The sequence below is a fragment of the Aegilops tauschii genome, chromosome 2, assembly GCF_002575655.3.
Source record: "Aegilops tauschii subsp. strangulata cultivar AL8/78 chromosome 2, Aet v6.0, whole genome shotgun sequence".
NCBI lineage: Eukaryota > Viridiplantae > Streptophyta > Magnoliopsida > Poales > Poaceae > Aegilops > Aegilops tauschii.
The window spans coordinates 122,569,844-122,575,994 of NC_053036.3; positions in this window are offsets into that span (position 1 = coordinate 122,569,844).

The window sequence follows — 6,151 nt, forward strand, 5'->3', positions numbered from 1 at the left end:
CTAATGTCACCTAGATACTCCATTGTCACCTCAAGTATCCGTGGGTATGATTATATGATATGCATCACACAATCTCAGATTAATCTATTCAACCAACACATAGAACCTCAAAGAGTGCCCCAAAATTTCTACCGGAGAATCAAGACGAAAACGCGCGCCAACCCCTATGCATATGTTCATGGGCGGAACCCGCAAGTTGATCACCAAAACATACATCAAGTGAATCAATAGAATAACCCATTGTCACCACGGTTATCCCACGCAAGACATACATCAAGTGTTCTCAAATCATTAAAGACTCAATCCGATAAGATAACTTCAAAGGGAAAACTCAATCCATTACAAGAGAGTAGAGGGGGGGGGGAACATCATAAGATCCAACTATAATAGCAAAGCTCGCGATACATCAAGATCGTACCACCTCAAGAACACGAGAGAGAGAGATCAAACAAATAGCTATTGGTACATACCCTCAGCCCCGAGGGTGAACTACTCCCTCCTTGTCATGGAGAGCGCCGGGATGATGATGATGGCCACCGGTGAGGGTTCCCCCCTCCGGCAGGGTGCCGGAATAGGGTCCCGATTGGTTTTTGGTGGCTACAGAGGCTTGCGGCGGCGGAACTACCAACCTATTCTGTTCTTCGAAGGTTTTAGGGTATATGGGAATATATAGGCGAAAGAAGTCGGTAAGGGGAGCCATGAGGGGCCCACGAGGGTGGAGGGCGCGCCCAGGGGGTGGACGCGCCCCCTGCCTCGTGCTCTCCTTGTTGATCCCCTGATGTGCACTCCAAGTCTCCCGTATTGCTTTCTTTCCAAAAATAACTTTTCCGAAGGTTTCATTCCGTTTGGACTCCGTTTGATATTCCTTTTCTGCGAAACACTGAAACAAGGAGAAAAACAGAAACTGGCACTGGGCTCTGGGTTAATAAGTTGGTCCCAAAAATAATATAAAAGTGCATAGTAAAGCCCATTAAACATCCAAGATGGATAATATAATAGCATGAATACTTCATAAATCATAGATACGTTGGAGACGTATCAGCATCCCCAAGCTTAATTCCTGCTCGTCCTCGAGTAGGTAAATGATAAAAGAAAGAATTTATGAAGTGTGAATGCTAGCGGGTGCACAAGTTTGATCAATGATAATTTCAATCACCTTTTCTAGCATCATTATATGTCATAACAGTAGCTCATATCATAAAACTTTTCATGATAAGGTAACAAACTATTCACATGTTAAAGTATAGATCATAAACTTTCTTGAAAACTAACAAACCGTGTTATTAGTCATCAGACAATTACAATTCATCTTATTTTCAGGAAGAGTCTATGTTAGAGCTTTGATTCCGCAAACTTCACATACTCAACTATCATTTAGTCTTCCATGATTGCTACCACTCAAAGCATTTTTTTAGAACAAATAGTATTCATCGAACACAGAGGAAGATAGGGGCTTAACGTTTCGCCTCCCAACCTTTTACCTCAAGGGTAATGTCAACAATAATAATTCATGCTCAAATATATTTGAATGACCATATATGCTTAGATCTTTCCATCACATGATGCTTGCCAACTAAAGAGTATGTTCGAATGAGAAGGAATACTATTGACTCTTGTATAAAAGAAAAAAGATAGGCCCTTCGCAGAGGGAAGCAGGGATTTGCAGAGGTGCCAGAGCTCGCAGCAAAAATAGAGATGAAAATAATTTTGAGAGGTATGCTTTCATTGTCAACATAACAACCAAGGGTTCCCAATATCTTCCATACTAGATACAATATAGGCGGTTCCCAAATAGAAAGGTAAAGATTTTACTCCCCCTCCACCAAGAATCACACTCCACGGCTTGTCCGAAACAACGGGTGCCGTCCAACTATCAACAATCCTGGGGAGTTTGTTTAAATTATTTGCGAATTTGTTTTTTGATCTTTTGATCATAGGACTGGGCATCCCAGTTACCAGCCATTTTCTCGTGAATGATGAGCGGAGTCCACTCATCGTGAGAATAACCCACCTAGCATGGAAGATACTGACAGCCCCTAGTCGCTACATGAGCGATTCGGGCATACAAAACAGATTATTATTTGAAGGTTTAGAGTTTGCCACATGCAAATTTACTTGGAACGGCAGGTAAATACCGTATATAGGTAGATATGGTGGACACTCATGGAATAAACTTGGTTCAAGGAATTTGGATGCACAAGCAGTATTCCCACTTAGTACAGATATTATAGCTAGCAAAGGATTCTAAATAGCAAGCACCACATGTTAGAGGATCCATAACAATATAACTTATATACAAATATACCCAAGCATAACTCATTATGTTGTCTTCCTTGTCCAACTTCAACTAATTTGCTCAGGTTTGAAAATAATAATGGGGCTCACAATCATAGAAGAGGTCCAAGATAGTATATTTATATGTGAAACCTCTCTTCCTTCAATATTCTTTCATGAATTGTACAAGTGACCAATAGAATGTTTGCTAACCTTCAAAAAATTTACCACCTCTACTTCTTATATGTGAAGGCATTACTCCCCATGGGATAAGCATATGAAACATATATAATTTCAGATTTAATACATTCAAGTCATTCAACCATTTACTCATAGGATATAAGTGAAGCACACGAGTAAATGACAAACTACTCCAAAAAGATATAAGTGAAGATCAATGAGTAGTTAAATAATTATGTAGCTAAGTGAAGACTCTCTCTCATTTAATAATTTCAGATCTTGGTATTTTATTCAAACAGCAAGCAAAGCTAAAGAAAATAAAATGACGCTCCAAGCAAAACACATATCATGTGGTGAATAAAAATATAGCTCCAAGTAAAGTTACCGATGAACGAAGACGAAAGAGGGGATGCCATCCGATGCATCCCCAAGCTTAGGCTTTTGGTTGTCCTTGAATATTGTCTTGGGGTGCCTTGGGAATCCCCAAGCTTAGGCTCTTACCACTCCTTATTCCCTAGTCCATCGAATCTTTACCCAAAACTTGAAAACTTCACAACACAAAACTCAACAGAAAACTCGTGAGCTCCGTTAGCGAAAGAAAACAAAACACCACTTCAGGGTACTGTAATGAACTCATTCTTTGTTTGTATTGGTGTTAAATCTACCTTATTCCAACTTCTCTATGTGGTTTATAAACTATTTTACTAGCCATAGATTCATCAAAATAAGCAAACAACACACGAAAAACAGAATCTGTCAAAAACAGAACAGTCTGTAGTAATCTGTAACTAACGCAAACTTCTGAACTCCAAAAATTCTAAAATAAATTGGTGGACCTAAATAATTTGTCTAGTAATCATCTGCAAAAATAATCAACTAAATATCACTCTCCAGTAAAAAAATGGCAGCTAATCTCGTGAGCGCTAAAGTTTCTGTTTTTTTTACAGCATGATCATAAAGACTTCACCCAAGTCTTCCCAAAGGTTCTACTTGGCACAAACACAAATTAAAACATAAAAACACATCTAACTAGAGGCTATATGGATTATTTATTACTAAACAGAACCAAAAAGCAAGAAACTAAAATAAAATTGGGTTGCCTCCCAACAAGCGTTATCGTTTAACGCCCCTAGCTAGGCATGATGATTTCAATGATGCTCGCATAAAAGATAGGAATTGAAACATAAAGAGAGCATCATGAAGAATATGACTAGCACATTTAAGTCTAACCCACTTCCTATGCATAGGGATTTTGTGAGCAAACAACTTATGGGAACAATAATCAACTAGCATAGGAAGGCAAAACAAGCATAACTTCAAAACCTTAAGCACATAGAGAGGAAACTTGATATTATTGCAATTCCTACAAGCATATATTACTCCCTCATAATAATTTTCAGTAGCATCATGAATGAATTCAACAATATAACCATCACATAGAGCATTCTTTTCATGACCTACAAGCATAGAAAATTTACTATTCTCCATATAAGCAAAATTCTTCTCATTCGGGATAGTGGGAGTATCACAAGAGACTTGAATACTATAAATTGTTTCCACATTAAAAGAGTAATGTTCAGAAAAATGGGAATCATAATCATGACAAGTTTTATAAATATAATCATCACTACTTTTTATTGCATAAGTTTCATCACAATAATCATCATAATCGATTGAAACCTCTTCAAAGATAGTGGAGTCATCACTAAATAAAGTAAATGACCTTTCCAAATCCACTTTCATCAATATAATCATCATTGGTAGAAGGCATGTATCATCATAACAACTTTTCATATCAAAACTTGGGAGGCTAAAAATATCATCTTCATTAAACGTAGCATCCCCAAGCTTGGGACAAACATTAATTGCAGCAAATATATTCTCAAAAACATCATCTTCTTCAAACATAGCATCGCCAAGCTTGGGCCTTTTCATATCATATGCATAATCACTCTCATCATTAATAGTATGGATAGCACCAATAATATAGCAAACATTATTATCATATTCTTCCTAGCAAGTGCCAAAAAGATTTTCAAGATCATAAGAAGTATCATTATCTTCCCAATCATAATCATCACAACCAGCAATAGGCATAACGAGATCATCACCAAGTGCATCATCTTCCACAATTATTTTTGATTCATTTTCATTAGGCACACCAATAATAGGAGCAACATTATTTGGGGGAGATATCTTTTTACCTCTCTTCCTTTTTCTTTTCTTCTTCTTCACCACATCATGTGTGGTTTCAATCCTCTTTTTGGAGCTCCTTATTAATGAGATTGGTTGAATAGAAGGCTCCTCCTCATTACCTGATTCATCATAAGAAATAATAGGAGAATATTGGGAAGTCTCTTCCCTTTCATTAGTATTCTCTTAATCTTCTATTTGTTTTCTTTTCTTTATGTAATTGGCAATATAAGGATTTTCAATGCAATTCACCGCACAATACATATAAATTTCCTCTAGATCAAAACCAAGAAGTTTGTCACGGGCAAATACTGGAAGATAGTTACTTATACGTCTCATTTCTTCATAACCCATAAGAAAACTAAGTTCATTATGATGTGCAGGGGAAATCAAGTCATCACAATTTTTGGAAACGATTAGATCATGAAACAATTTGCATCGGATAGTTAAATGACCATGTTCATTGCAAAGTTCACAAGTACGGCCAAGAAAATTTAAATTTTCACTCACAAACATCTAGCCTTTCTTGCAACAATTTAGTTTCTAAATGCTTATGCCTCTTGCAATATCTATCTTCCCTATTTGGTGTGTACTTGCAAACCCAGTGCACTCCACAAAACTTGACATGTTTATAGGAGACATTTTCATCATAACTAGTGCAATCATCATTAGTACTATGGATATTCAAGGAGTTCATACTAACAACATTGCAATCATGCTTATCATTCAAAGATTTAGTGCCAAAAATTTTAATGCATTCTTCTTCTAACACTTTGGCACAATTTCCTTTCCATCATACTCACGAAAGATATTAAAAAGATGAAGCGTATGAGGTAAACTCAAGTCCCTTTTTTTATAGTTTTTTTTATAAACTAAACTAGTGCTAAAATAAGAAACAAAAAGATTCTATTGCAAGATCTAAATATATACCTTCAAGCTCTCACCTCCCCGGCAACGGCGCCAGAAACTGCTTGATGTCTACTACGCAACCTTCTTCTTGTAGACGTTGTTGGGCCTCCAAGTGCAGAGGTTTGTAGGACAGTAGCAAATTTCCCTCAAGTGGATGACCTAAGGTTTATCAATCCGTGGGAGGCGTAGGATGAAGATGGTCTCTCTCAAACAACCCTGCAACCAAATAACAAAGAGTCTCTTGTGTTCCCAACACACCCAATACAATTGTAAATTGTATAGGTGCACTAGTTCGGCGAAGAGATGGTGATACCAGTGCAATATGGATGGTAGATATAGGTTTTTGTAATCTGAAAATATAAAAACAGCAAGGTAACTAATGATAAAAGTGAGCGTAAACGGTATTGTAATGCTAGGAAACAAGGCCTAGGGTTCATATTTTCACTAGTGCAAGTTCTCTCAACAATAATAACATAATTGGATCATATAACTATCCCTCAACATGCAACAAAGTGTCACTCCAAAGTCACTAATAGCGGCGAACAAACGAAGAGATTATGGTAGGGTACGAAACCACCTCAAAGTTATTCTTTCT